Source organism: Sapajus apella, unplaced genomic scaffold, assembly GCF_009761245.1.
Source record: "Sapajus apella isolate SASKATOON/1434 unplaced genomic scaffold, GSC_monkey_1.0 scaffold3, whole genome shotgun sequence".
In the NCBI taxonomy this organism is placed as follows: Eukaryota; Metazoa; Chordata; class Mammalia; order Primates; family Cebidae; genus Sapajus; species Sapajus apella.
In genome coordinates, this window is record NW_022436943.1 from 57123762 (window position 1) to 57139283 (window position 15522).

General features: G+C 37.9%; 1 long non-coding RNA gene across 1 annotated transcript in view; it reads left to right on the forward strand.

The window, feature by feature from the left end:
- The first annotated feature begins 12616 nt into the window (after window positions 1–12616).
- The window catches only part of LOC116529614, a 12524-nt gene continuing 9618 nt past the window's right edge, over window positions 12617–15522 (forward strand). Inside the window, exon 1 of the long non-coding RNA XR_004259565.1 lies at window positions 12617–12695. This is a non-coding gene — a long non-coding RNA (uncharacterized LOC116529614). The remainder of the gene's footprint in view (window positions 12696–15522) is intronic.

Sequence of the window (15522 nt, forward strand, 5' to 3'; positions counted from 1 at the left end):
AACAGAGGGGTAAAGCTCCACAAGATTTGTCTTGACAATGAGTTTTTTTTTAGATATAACATCAAAACACAGGCAACAAAAGCAAAAATAAACAAATTGGATGACCTCTAAATAAAAATGTTTCTGCACAACAATAGAAACAATAAACAAAATGAAAAAGCAACCTATGGAATGGGAGACAATATTTGCAACCTGTATTTATAATAAGGGGTTAATGTACAAAGCATTTTAGAAATTCATAAAACTCAATATCAGTAGAACACATAACATGATTTTAAAATGGGCAAGTGACCTGACTAGACATTTATTTAAAGAAACATTCAAATGGCCATCAGGTATTAAATATATTATTTAAAATGCCCAGTGTCATTAATCATTGGGGAAATGTAAATCACAACCACAATGAGCTATCACCTCATACCTATTAGGGTGTGTATTCAAAAAATCAAAATATAGCAAGTGTTGGCAAGGATGTGGAGAAAAGAGTGCCCTTACACACTATCGGTAGAAATGTAAATTGGCATAGCCATTGTGAAAAAACAATATGAAAGTTCCTCAAACAGTTAAAAATAGAACTACCAGATGATCTAGTAATCCCATTTCAGGATACATGTCCACAAGGAATTGAACCAGTATGTGAAAGAGACTTCTGCTTTCCATAGTATTGCAGCGTTATTTGCAATAGCCAACATACGGCTGACAATTGTGACAACTTTGAACATGGGTGAACCTAGAGGACACTATGCTAAGTGAAATAAGCCAGATGCAGAAAGACAAATGCTGCATTATCTCACTTATATGTAGAATTAATTTCAACTTTATAAAAGTTGAAATTATAGAATCAGAGAGTAGAATAGTGGCTGTGGATTGGAGGCTGGGGTACATGGAGAGAGGCTGATCAAAGGGCACAAACTTGCAATTATAATATGTATACATTTTGGAGACCCAATGTATAACCTAGGTGACTATGGTTAACAACAATGTCTTATGTATATACTTGAAATTTACTAGGAGAGATCTCAAGTATTCTCACCACACACACACAGGATGACTATGTGAAGTCATGGATATTCCAATTAGCTTGATTGTGGTGATGATTTCACAATGTATACATACATCAAAACATTATGGTGTATACCGTGAATATACACAATTTTTATTCATCAGTTGTACTTCAATAAAAAGCCTAAAAATACTATTTGGCTATTTGAGGTTAACAAAACATATATTAACATTTTAAAAATACAAATGGTAGAAATATTTTTCTCTTTATTTTAGCATGAAAATGAAAAGTAAATTAAATTCTACACATGTTTAATATGCAGATTGACTTTGAAGTATTGACTTGGTTCATATGTCAAATGATAACATATATTGTAGAGACAGGTGGCAGTTTTTTAAATAGGGAAAATTTAAAAACTGCATTTGCTTACTCATTATTCCAATTTATTGCATTTTATGTGCCCTTAATAAAAAGGACGCACGGATTACCTGTAGTTTTAATTATCTTACCACAATATGGGTAAATGGTCTAAAAAATCCTGCAAAAAATCCCACAGCTTAAACATAGTAATAACGGTGCCAAAAGGGATTGATGAGAAATAGCAGTTACTTGAAATGTGGGTTTAAGAGCCACTGTTCTTAAAGATAAATCTTGCTTCACCTGTATAGTGAGCCTTGAGATATTAGCTAATGAGAGTATAAAGCCATTACAATTAGAAAGACATCTAAGCATGCAGAGCATTATTAATAACATGCTTCAGTGAAGAAAAAGGTTCTCTGTGCTAGTGAAATGACATAATTTTAAATACATTATCTATTTAATTTTTATATCATCCTTTTTCACTTATATTTCTGGACATCATTATAACATATTAGATTGAACTATGTGAAATGGCCATTTTCATAGGCCAAAAGCTTGAGCCTTAGCAATTAAATATTGTTCAACCCATAAATAACAGTTGTTGCACATGATTTGAAGTAAATAAATATGCATCTCTTGGGAGACTTTCTAGAAGTTTTTTGATAGATGAGGTGTATAAGCAACAGACTTTGTGGACCACTGTTTTGTCTCATGTTAAACTAGGAGACAGATTCGCTGACACGACAGCATTGGATGGGGCCTCAAGGGATGCGTATGCTCTCAAGAGATGGAGAACATCATAAAAAAGAGAGTAAGGGCATGCATCTTGAGGCAGTAAGAGAGATCTACATTGGTCAAGATAAGAAGGCATGAAAGTACATGCTGACTTGGGGCAAAGGGACTAATTCTCTTTGGCAGAAAGCTAGGGAGTAAAGAGACATTTATTAAATAATTCCTCTGCCCTTGTACCAAGGGCATTTCTTTAGTGATCAGCAGGACAGGGGGCAGATGATAAAGGCATAATTCAACAGTCCACATTGGGCCATCACACTGCTCATCCTTCATACTATATGTCAGCAAGACCCCCCACTCAAAGGCATACATATGCAAGTGGTTCGTTTCAATGGTGAGTTTCTGCTTTCCCCATAAACACAAGAAGTTTTACACATTTATCTAGATAAGATAAAAAAAAATACATTGTTCACTGCTCTTCTGAGATCACCATCAATTTTCTGCCTTCCATCAACATACAGTATGATAGGAAATGAGAAACTCAGGTGTGAATCTGCCACTATTTCTGAGACAAACTAGGAGAAAAATTAAATTTTGTTCAGTAATTTTTGAAGGAAAACAAAATGATATGAAAAAATTCGCCACTGTGGCATGAACCATCACACACACACACACACACACACACACACACACACACACACACGCATACACACACACAGAGAGAGAGAGAGAGAGAGAGATAGAAACAACTATTTTTGTTGCTTTTTATTGAAAACATGCTAGATGTACCTATTTTCAGGATACATGTGGTAATTTAATGTATTTATATAATTTGTAAAGATCAAATCAGTATAATTGAGATATCCATCACCTTAAATATTTGTCTTTTCTTTACATTAAAGGCAAACTATTGTCTTCTAGCAATTTTGAAATATATAATAGATTATTGTAAACTATAGTAACCTGACAGATATATCAAACCAAGGGATAGCATTTTTTGATTGTTGTTGATATAGAACTCATGCTTATAAGGCATTAGCTGAATGCATTCCAAAATCATTGCTAACCTCTTCTTGGAATACAGAATGAGAGACTGAAATAAAGCAGAAATCTGTTGGACATTCTGTACATTGATGTTGCTCCCTCACAACTATATACACACATGCATGTGCAAAAGCTTGCGGTAATGTAGTATTTCACATCTTTCCTCTAAAAACTGATAAAATGTATGTCAATCATGCTTATTAATTTTACCCAATTATATAATAGGAGAACCTTTTAGCCTTCATTGATTTTTTTTCCTTAACACGTTTCTATGTCTGGAGTACTTTATTGTTTCTATGAAGAAAGTGTAGTTAAACAATGGCTGTGCTTTTCTAAATTCTTCATGTAGAACACTGATGAATTATTGAGTGACCTAGATCTTGTTATCCATCCCTGAAGCAAGTCCAAATGTTTTGCCTATATTGTCCTAATCAGGTGCCACTAATCCCCTGTGTCAACTAGCAGCATGACTCACAGGAATTAACCAGCCTCTCAGAAGTTCCTCTGAATACTTAGCCCTTTGCCTTGATGGAGCCACCACCCTTAGGTGTCATAAGCATCCTGATTTTTTAAGTAGGTTTATGTAGCAGACATAGACATTCCATTCATCATTTACAAAGCTCAGGTAAGGCAGTTCAACTCAGAAAAGATGCTAGGATCACTGACATAATGACAATTTTCAAATTGCTTTTATGGCGTAGTCTCTCATTTAATCCACACAGTCTCCTTGTCATAGAGGTGTTATTATTATAACAATTATTATTATTATTCCCATTTCAATTTTGCAAGTGGAGAAACTGAGAGACCAGAGAAGCCAGATATCTTTGTGTATGTGCCTAGAATCTTGAATAACACCACCCAGCAAGGAATTGGCAAGGCTGAAACTCTCAACTAACCTTAGCATCTTTTTCCCCTCTGAAACTACAAGAATCTTCCTAAAAGCAGCCCCCAAAAATCACCACCTATAAAATGGTTATAAAAATATTTTGAAGTTGAGAAAAAGGATATAATCTAAACATGTGTCATAGTAAAACAGCAGAACATATTTTCTACATCGTGTATCAGTCAACATTCAGTAGGTTATGGTGCATAACAAATTATCATGAAATTCTAGTACTTTAAATCAACAGATATGTTGCTCTGATTCCTGTCCATATGAGCAGAATACAGATCAGATCTTTTCACATCCTTTTCATTCCAGGATCCAGGTTGAAGGATCACCTTCCATCTGTGATATGCCAAGCTATAGCCAAAATCAAACAGCAAGCATAAAACTATGGGGTGGCTCTTGAGGATTCTGCTTGGACCATGCTCACATAACTCCCACTCCCGCTCCATCAGCAAAAATAAGTCTTATGGAAATATCTGATGTCAGTAGGGGGTGAAGTCATCTCCTTTCAAAGGAAAGGCCTGCAAGAGGAGGCCCTGTGGATATGGACCTATTAAAGAGTGACAGCAAGTATTTTAGACCACTCAATGTTTTACATATGCATACTAAGTAATAGTATGCAGGCTTTTGAAAATGAAACATTAAGTCTATAGTTAATGACCTGAAAAAATATCATGATGAATATTGTTCTGTGATAATCACCCATCTCCATCCACCAAAATGTAAATTTCGGGAGGGCAGAACTTGGTCTGTTTTGCTCACAAATGTACCTTAACTACAGACTGAAAAAAGCATAGATCATCATAAAAAGTTATTAAAATATCAAATAAAGGAATTTTCCTCTGAGTACAATTTAACAGTCATATCAATTTTGTGCAATATTTGAGTAATCTTTTGGTCTTGAGTGTTTTCTTATTTTTTGACCCGTTAGATATTTAGAAATTATATTAAACATTTAAATGGATAACTATTTTTATTTATGATTTAATTACATTGAAATACTTAAAATGATGTGTTTGCTAAAGAGTTTTTGAATTTTGGGAGTATTTTCTTTATAGTCTAATGTACCATCAATATTCATAAATATTCCTGGTATATTGAAAATAATATGTATTCTCTAATTTTTGGATGCAAGATGGCTTTATATGTTAGTCGTTTTATAAATTGTACTGTTTAATAAAATTTTCTATATTCTTACCTTTTTATCATAATTTATTAAGAAAGCGATATTAAAATAGCTCACTATTAATCAGGACTAATACATGTATTTTTGTAACTATCAATTTTGTTTAATATATTTTGAGGCTATATTATCAAATTTATACAAGTTTAAAATTGTTATAATTGCCTGCTAAGTTGAACGTTTTATTGCTGTAAAAGAATATGTCTTTATAGTAATACTTCATTTGAAGGATAGTATTAGATGTCGCTATAGCAACAATAGCCTCATATTGTCTCGTTTGTGTTTTATCGCTTTTGTCCACATCTTTCCTTTGGACTTCGTGTGTCAGCATATTTTAGATCAGCCTCTGTTAAATAATGTATTACTAGATTAACTTGTCTATCCTATCTGAAAATATTTAACAACTGCTAAGTTGTGTCCATTATTGGAGTAGACCAATAACATAGTAGGTCCTCAAAATAAAACGTTTGTTGAAGTAATAAATGAGTAAATAATTGTTTTTTTCTTACTGATATATTTAAATTGTCAATTTTATCTTATTAACTGTGATTATATATGTGTATGACTAATACATGTATGTAAGTATTTGGATTTATTTATACTATTTTGTTTTGATTTCTATTTGTTTTTTGATGATTTTCTCCATTTCTTGCTTTATTTTTTATTAAAATAACATTTTATTAATTTTATTATTAGTTTTTATTCTACTACTCAAAAATGTATATACTATATTTATCTTTATTCATTAATCTTTAATTTTTTACCTACAGAGTGAGTTAATAAAATATACACAGTCATATCCTTATGAACCTATCCTACAATACAAAAATCAATTCACCCCCTTTCATACATATTTTTAAATTTTTGGTTGGGTATTTTTGTTTCACCTTGCTTTTTTCAGAGCCATATTAATTAATATTAGTGCTGTTTTGCAGAACCCATGTTGACATAGGTTTGCTCACATACCTGTGGTTCCCCTCATCACCATTCACTGTGGCTTCACAGGCCTTCTCCATGAGGCCAGTTTTCTTCTTCAGGAGTTGAAACTTCCACAGTTCTTTCAGTGATGCTTTGTTGCTGATAACCTCTCTAGGTTTTCATTCATGTAAAAGGTTTCCATTTCACTTTCTCTCTGAAATATAATATTCCTGGGTATGAAATGTTACAGTCATAGTTATTTTCCCTTTAGCACTTTGAAGAAATTTGTTCTGTCTCCTGACTTCCACAGAGAAAACTGAGCTGAACTGCAATCCTTTTAAGTAACCTGACATTTTTCTCAGGCTGCCTTTAAGACTTTCATCTTTATTTTTGAACTACAGCAGTTTAACTACAAAGCATCTAAGGTTGGGTTTCTTTTCCATCAAACTGGCTATCTAAATCTGATGATTTGTGAATTTTATCATGAATTCTTTTTGAAGAATATTTCCCCCTGTGTCCTCTAGTACCCCTTTCTTTTAGGCTAAACTTTTCCATTCCACTCTTTTCTTCTACTTCTTTCTACTTTATATCTCTTCTCTCTGTTCTGAACTCTTGGTAATGTCTTCCTGTCAAATCCTTGCACAAATTACTCAATCTGTCTTATTGACTGTCCTTTACATTGCCTCAAATACTTTTGAATTTCCATGATCATATTTTCTTTTCTAGAGATTCTATGTGTTCTCTTAAAACACATCTGAAATGCTATTAGTAGTAGCTTATTCCTGTCTCATGTTTCTCATTTTTTACATTCTTCAACAATTTAAACATGTAACTTATATTATGGGCTCGGCACACCTGTAATTCTAGCACTTTGGGAGGCTGAGTTGGAAGGATCACTTGAGGCTAGGCGTTTGAGAGCAGCTTGGACAAATAGCAAGACCCTGTCTCTACACGTAAATGAAAAATAAAAAACGTAGCCAGGTATGGTGCTGTGTACCTGTAGGCCCAGCTACTCAAGAGGCTGAGGTGGGAGATCACTTGAGCCTGGGAGATCAAGGCTGCAGTGAGCTGTGATTATGCCACTGCACTGCAGCTTGGGCAACAGAGTGAGACCTTGTCTCAAAAATGAAATAAAACAATGTATATTGTGTATGTAATAATGACAAATCTGTAGTTCTAGGGAGTGCAGCTCTGTTGTTGCTCCTGACTTAGTCATGGAGACGGATAGCTTTCTGTTTTGCAGTTTGGGACTGTGAGCTCAGCTTTTATATCCTTTGTCACCAAGAATCCTCAGTGGTCTGGACTGCAGATGAGGAGCTCCACAGGGTTGACATTTGTCTCTGCCAGGCACCCCAAGGTATTATCAGCCCAACATAACTTTACTTAGTTTCTCAGTTTCTCTCCACCAGGCTAGAAAAGTAGGGTGAGCATAGGATCAATTTAAATTCAAAACACAAGTGAATCAGGCCTTTGGGAGCCTTTCTCCACTCTCACAAAGAAACAATCTTTCTCATTTTTCTCTCTGCTGGCAAGCAGAATATTTTTCTCTGGAAGGTCATGGAGGGTTGTGGCCTTGTTCAAGAGGCCCCGGTTCCAATCCCCAAAGCCTCACGTGTTTTCTCAGTCTCTCACTCTGCCCTTAGGCAGGCATTGAGACTTCCCTTATACATCCAGGCTCCTGACAGTAAACGGACCACTTTGGACCTCCCTCTGTTGGTCCTAGCTAAGGGTATGTTAACAATTTTTCTTTTTTCTTTTTCTGCCTCTAGGAATAAAGGTCACAACAGCCTTTACCTGTGGTGATTAGCTTCAGTTTTGTTTAACCTCATTTGAGACCCAGCCTATATTCCATTCTCCATGCAGCTTAAAAAGGAGTCATACACTTTGGATATTAAATTAATAAATAAGTGGTGATACCTATTGGGCTCAGTTTTCTTCTCTTTTCTCTCTGTTTTTGAAATCTATACTCTGTGGTCTATAAAACAGGAGGAGAAGAGAGGTAACTGACACCTATCACCTCTGCCTTTCTCATCTGCTAACACCTCTGAGGAATATGCAACATTTTAAAAATCTCACTTTTTTCTTCCTTTCCATCATTACCTGAAAGTGATGGAGAACACTGCAGAGACCCATGCCCTGATTACATAAATCAGATTGTACCTAGAAGGCAGAAGCAGCCTTCTGTCACTCAAGTGCTTGTGTATGCAATGATGTGCCTGTGTCCTTTCTTGCCCAGGTTATAAAATTATAGACATACAAAGGATCCTGACGGCTCTTGAGGGAGCTGCACATCTAATGAAGAGACAGACAATCTACTTTTCTTTTCTTTTTTCTTGTGTTTATTGGTCAGCTCTGATGTGACAAGAAATGTGCCAAACGCTGTGGCTACAATGATAGAGGAGACATTTCTTTCCCTTGAAGAGGTCATTGTCTGGTAGAGGAGGAATGCACATAAACACAAGTCACACAAAGTAAGCACTGGGAGAAGGAAGATGTTGGAGGTGTGCAGAAGAGTTTCTGGAGGAAATGAAACCTGAAATAAATCTTCAAAAATAACTGAGAGTCGGTCCATTCCTTTACTTAATATGTATTTATTAATTACTGATTATGAGCTGAATACTAGGGTAGGTCCTTGACATGCATCTGTTAATGACAAAGGCATAGTTCCCAACATCATGGGCTGGCATGCTTTGGCCACAATGATGTGCTGTGCTTAACAGGAACAGCACAGCTAAGTGTGTCTGAAAAGCTTTCTCTTTCAAGTTATGTGTCTTTTGATTGGTCATTATTTTTTTCTTGGGCCAATGTTTCCTTTCAAGATGTCAATATGCTCGCTTTTCTAAACTTAGTCAACTTCAGATTGGTGTGGAGAACCCATCTTTGTTGGAAGGCAGGCACCCATCAGCCATTGTACTAAGGTCTGGGAAAAAGGCCGGGAGATTGGATATGTGATTCTTTCCCATATTGTTTATTAAGCTCATTTCCATGGTCTCCACAGCATTGCTCTCTCCACATCTTTGCCCCGTTTGGACAGTAATTGCAAACACTCCCGTTGACTTTATTGGAATCTTCTACTTATTGTCTCTTATAGAAATAGAGAGACTATAGGTGGAGACAGGAAACAGGCTCAGAAATAACGTATCTGACATAGCCATAGGTGCCCACAGATGGAGTTTGTTATGATTCTTTGGAAGTTCGCATAACAGAGAGAGCTACTATGTTCTCTGTCAAATGAACTTATAAGTGACCCTGGTGAGAGCAGACTTATGCTATTGACATAAATGAATGAATACAAAGCTAGAAGGTTACATTTCTCTTTTGGTTAGATTCTATGGTTTGGTTGGATTTAGTTCACTCTCTAAAATTGTTCAGTAAAACAGATTATAAACTTAAATGTAGGGTCGGTCACGGTGGCTTACACCTGTAATCTTAACACTTTGGGAGGCTGAGGTGGGCAGACAGATTAAGGTCAGGAGTTCAAGGCCAGCCTGGCCAACATGGTGAAACCCCATCTCTACTGAAAATACAAAACAATTAGCTGGGCATGGTGGTATGAATCTGCAGTCCCAGATGCTTGGGAGGCTGAGGTAGGAGTGTTCCTTGAACTCAGAAGGTGGAGGTTACAGTGAGCTGAGATTGTGCCACAACACTCCAGCTTGGGCAACAGAGTGTGATTCCATCTAAAAACACACATACATACACATACACACACACACACACCACAAAAAAACCTTAAATGTAAAACTACAAAACTTTTGAAGAACTGTAGAAGAAAATCTTTAGTGTCTATGATAATGGCAACGAGTTTTTAGACCTGACACCAAAAGCACAATTCATAAAAGGACTTTCCGATAAATCAAATGTCATCGTAATTAAAACATTTGGTCTCGAAAAAAGACTACGTTAGGAGAATGAAAAGGCAAGCTACTGACTGGGAGAAAACATTTGCAAATTTGTAAACCATTTATCCAACAAAGAACTAGAATTTAGAATATATATCAAATTCTTACAACTCAATAGTAAAAAAAAAATTCAATTAAATTTAGTTAGAAAATGGGCAACTGATATGAACAGTCACTTCACAGAAGAGGTATACAGATGGCAAGCTCATGAAACTAGCAGAATGGCTGAATTAAAATAATAGTGATAACACCAAATGTGGAGCAACCAAGGCACTCAAACATTGCTGTTAGGACGTTAAATAGAACAGCCACTATTAAAAAACACTAGAGAAAAACAGTTTGGCAGTTTCTTTAAAAACGACACATATGCTTACCTACAACCCAGCAATTGCATTCCTGGATACATTTATCCTGGAGAAATGAAGACTTATACTGACAAAAAAAATTGATAAAACCCTATTGTTTTATCAATTTATTCATAGTAGCCCAAATCTGGAAATAACTCAGATGCCCTCCTATGAGGCAAGGGTTGAACAAACTCTGATTTATTCATACCATGTAATAGCACTCAGCAGGTCAAAGGAATGAACTATTGATACACATAGCAACCTTGATGAATGTTCAGAGAATTACACCGAGTAAAAAGCCAATCTCAAAAGATTTTATACTGTATGATTACATGGTGGTGAACACACGACCTTATACTGGTGATAAAAAATTACTCAGAACTGGCTGGGTGCAGTGGCCCATGCCTGTAATCCCAGCACTTTGGGAGGCAGAGGTGGGAGGATTACTGAAGCCCAGAAGTTCAAGAACAGCCTGAGCAACATGGCGAGATCCCATCTCTATAAAAACAAACTTTTAAGAAAAGTAGCCAGGCCTGGTCACATGTAACTGTGGTTCTAGCTAGTTGGCAGGCCAAAGCAGGAAGATCACTTGAACTGAGGAAGTTGAGGCTACAGTGAGCCATATTGCACCACTATATTCCAGGCTGGGTGACAGAGTAAGACCCTGTTTCCCCAAAAAAAAAAAAAAATTACATAGCACTAAATACACACTAAATACACATACACAAGTAAAAATAAAACTGGAGAAATAAGAATAATATCAGTGGCCTGTATCAACATCAGTATCCTAGTTGTGATATTGCATTATAGTTTTGCAAGATGTTATCATTATTAAGGACAAGAAGGTAAACGGTATATGGGAATCTCTTTGCATGCGAATCTACAATTACATACACGACATTTGTTTTAAGTTTAGTTTTAAAAATATTTGAGGAAAAGCAATAGGACGATTCAAGTTTAAGTTGGTGTATATCCTGAGCTGACATTTTGAGCTCATCTGTGAGGCTGCCACCCTCTGCCTGTAAGCCCATCTGCCTCCCACTGCTCCTGGGAAACACTGGGCTCGTGTAAATGTTTAGCCTGAGGCAGAGATGCAAGCCCTGAAGCTGAATCTACTGCAGGCCTGTTTTCCTACAGCCAGCATTCTGGCCAAGAGCCTCATGCTCATGGATGAATCTAGCCTCGGTGCTGCAGGATTTTGGCGTTGCAGGGCATGCTCAAGCACTGCACCTGTGGAAGCTTCTTTCAGGCTAGTGGACAAAATGCTGGAAGTAGGTTTCCTAGTCAAGAATGGTAACCATGCGTCCGTTCACCCCGGGTCATCAATTGTGGAGGCCAAGGTAGATGCCTGCATTTCTCCACTGGGGTTTGTCTCTCCTGCTTTCTCTGTTGTTAGTGTTATTTTTAATGAACAGCCTGAGTTTGGAGCTAGCTGTTTGAGGATCCAATTCCCATAGAAAGGCAGCAGTATTAATGCGTCTAGGCTTTGGGTAGAAAAGCTATCCTTTGTAGCTTGAAAAAGGTAGTTAACTATGCTGAGCCTCCATCTCCCATCTGTGAGGCATGACAATACTAGTTTCAACAGGTTGTTGTGGGGGTTAAATTAGATAAATCCTTGTCCATGTATTAGTCAGCTCAGGCTGCCATAACAAAATGCTACACTCTCGGTGGCTTAAATAACAGGAATTTATTTCTACAGTTCTGGAGGCTGGAAAGCCCAAGATTAAGGCTGTGCTGCTTTGGTTTCTGATGAGGGCTCCCTTCCTAGCTTACAGATGGCCATCTTCTCCCTGATCTTTCCTTACATGATCTTTCCTCTGTGTGTGCATGAAGAGAAAATCTCTCACTTCCTTTTTTTTAAAAAATTTAACTTAATTTTTAAGAGATAGGATGCTCTGTCACCCAGGCTGGAGTGCAGTGGGCATAATTGTGGTTCATGGAGGTTGCAATTCTCTTATATCAGCCTCCCCAGTAGCTGAGATGACAGTTGTGTGCCATGGCACCTGGCTAATGTTTTAGTGGTTTTTTTTTTTCTTTTTTTCTTTTTTTCTTTTGGTAGAGACAGGATCTCACAATGTTGCCCAGGCTGATCTCAAACTCCTGGGCTCAAGTGATCCTCCTGTCTCAGCCTCCTAAAGTACTGGGATTATAGGTGTGAACCACCACACTGGGCCATTGGGCTTTCCTCTTCTTTTGAAGGCACCAATCTTGTTACATTAGGGTCCTACCCTTATGACATCATTTAGCCTTAATTACTTCCTAAAAGCCCTATCTCCAAGTACAGTTACATTGGGCATTAGGACTTCAACATATGAATGTGGATAGGAGGAGACAATTCAGTCCATAGCAGTCCACTTAATTATCTGACACATGGTAAATGTTTAGAATACATAATTCTTGTAATTATGTTACTTATTTTTAACACTCTAATTGTAAATGATAGACATCAGTGAATTATTCTAGCTTAAGCAAAAAGAAAATCTTCATATAAAAAACGCAATGATGTTTTTCAAATCAAGATTGAGAAAAAGACTGGATTTCAGGAAGTTTCTGGAAATTTAAAGTAAAAACGTATCAAGAGCACTGACTGAAGTCTCCTTCCCCTTCTCACCATCTCCTCACAGCTTCCAAGGACTGGTTTTCTCTACTCTTCCCGGCTTGTAAAGGGGCAATGTCTGCCACTCCACAGCTCCCATGATGCCATCTGCTCTGTGCAGAGCATTTCACACATACTCACTTATAGACCTAATTCAGAACAGCCAAGCAAGGAAGTGGGTTACTGTGCCTGGGTCAGAAGTCCATGCCTGGTCTAACTGCCAATGGCTAAAGACGATAGCCTCCAGCAGCCCAGGTACCTGCTCTTGCAGGAGGGAAGCAATTTTGAGAGACAGTGGATAATTGTTACGCTGGGTAATCACCCCATACAGTGTCTGGTAGGTTTTTCATACTGATGCCAACCCAGTTTAACAGGGTGCCTACTTGAACTGTAAATGTGAAGTCCTGATACTAGTGTAAAGTTGTATTACCTAGACCTGACTCCACCCATTTGAGGATCAGCATTTTCCTTTCAAAGCTAATCACAGGGGTCCTGGGGTACACAGTCCTCCTTCCCCACCTCCTCTGCCATCCTCCTATTCCTTTTTGTTTTTGTTTTTGTTTTTGTTTTGAGACACAGTCTCGCTCTTGTCACCCAGGCTGGAGTGCAGTGGCATGATCTTGGCTCACTGCAACCTCCCCATCCCTGGTTCAAGCTATTCTCCTGCCTCACCCTCCTGAATAGTTGGGATTACAGGCATCAGCCACCATACCTGGCTAATTTTTGTACTTTTAGTAGAGTTGGGGGTTTGTCATGTTGGCCAGGCTAACATTGAACTCCTGACCTCAGGTAATCCACCTGCCTCAGCCTCTCAAAGTGCTGGGATTACAGGAGTGAACCACTGTGCCCAGCCCTCCTGTTCCTTTGGCCGTATGGCTGTCTGGATGTGATTTGCTACCCAGGCTTTTAAAACTGCACGAGTTCCCACAGGTGAGGTTGTTCCAGGATGTGCTGGGAAGGCATGTCTAGCCAGTTCTACACCACTGTGGGGCCAGGTCCTAGTGGCTCCAAAGCTGTCACTTGGGCTACAGCTCCAGCAGTCTCATTGTCACCTCACAGAACTCCCAGCTCAAGGGGGGCGTCTGGCCTCTTAGGCAACAAAGGCAGTAATCCCTTTTCTCCACATTAAATATATGGTTTATTTAATGACTCAGCTTCCTCCATATCAGTGCTATCTTTGGCTACTATTAATCCAGAGGTTCAGAATGGCAAGGATGATGCCCTATTCTCTCTTCAGTGGCCTCCTGTACTGAGGTGCAAAGAACACATTTAGCCAAAGGCGATCTGTATCAATAAAATTCTAATGGAGCATTCTGGCTGCAGCTCTCCTTTTTGAAATCATTGAAAACTGCTGACTGGCCATAGGCAGGTGCATAGATCTTCATTAGGCCCTGCAGGATGAGAGAAAGAAGACATTCTGCATGGAGAAGAATCAGCAGTGTGATAGATCTCCACAGAACAATTAGGAGACCGAGAACCAGAGGATATGAGGAGGAGTCACATTATATCATTTTTCTATTTTATTTTCTGCTCAACCATCTTCCTTATGGCTATCTTTGAGACGACTACCTGGAACAGTTACAACCCTCAATTCTGTTTAATTGAATATTGAAATATTCAATTAAATATTATTTACAATGAAAGCTCTTCTAAACTTGCGGTATGTAACCGACTTCCCTGATTAACCAATACAGCCCAATCACCCTGTAAAACATTCTAGGATAAAGCTGTCAGTGGGTGAGCTCGTCTCAGCCAGCGGGATGCTTTACAACTCTCCACAGGCCAGCTTCATGCTAAGAGTCCCTGTAGTTCTCTGAAAACTGTTTCATAAGCCAAAGATATATAGGGAAGAAAGAGATAATATTGTTTCTACGAAAATTACAGTAAAAATCTTTGCACCTTTCAAAGACTTTAAAAAATAGATTGCCTTAAAAATTGCTGGACAATTACATGTGGACATTATACCTAGAAAAAAAGTTGGGGGCAAGGTCATAAAAATCCAGAAGATATCTGCATTGAGAATGCAGGTCAAATGTCTTTTTTTTTTTTTTTTTTCTGAGATGGAGTCTCACTCTATCGCCCAGCCTGCAGTGCAGTGGTACCATCTCTGTGCACTGTCATCTTGCCTCCTGAGCACAAGCAATTCTCCTGCCTCTGCCTCCCAAGTAGCTGGGATTACAGGTGCCCATCACCACACCCAGCCAATTTTTAGTAGAGATGGGGCTTCATCATGTTGGCTAGGCTGGTTTTGAACTCCTTGACCTCAAACGATCTGCCCACCTTGGACTCCCAAAGTGCTGGGATTACAGGTGTTAGCCACCATGCCCAGTGGCATGTCTTAAACTCTCTCCATTCTAAAGAAACAAAAATTTGGAAAGAGTAGAGGACATTTTGTGGATATAATTTACACTACATAAGGCAGGACTCTTGAAAATAAACAATTCTCAAAGAAGCACCCTTGGTCTACTTCAGAGTTCATAAATACAGGCATGATTATATTTACATTGATGTCAAGCTATATATATATAATTATAAATATATATAGTTT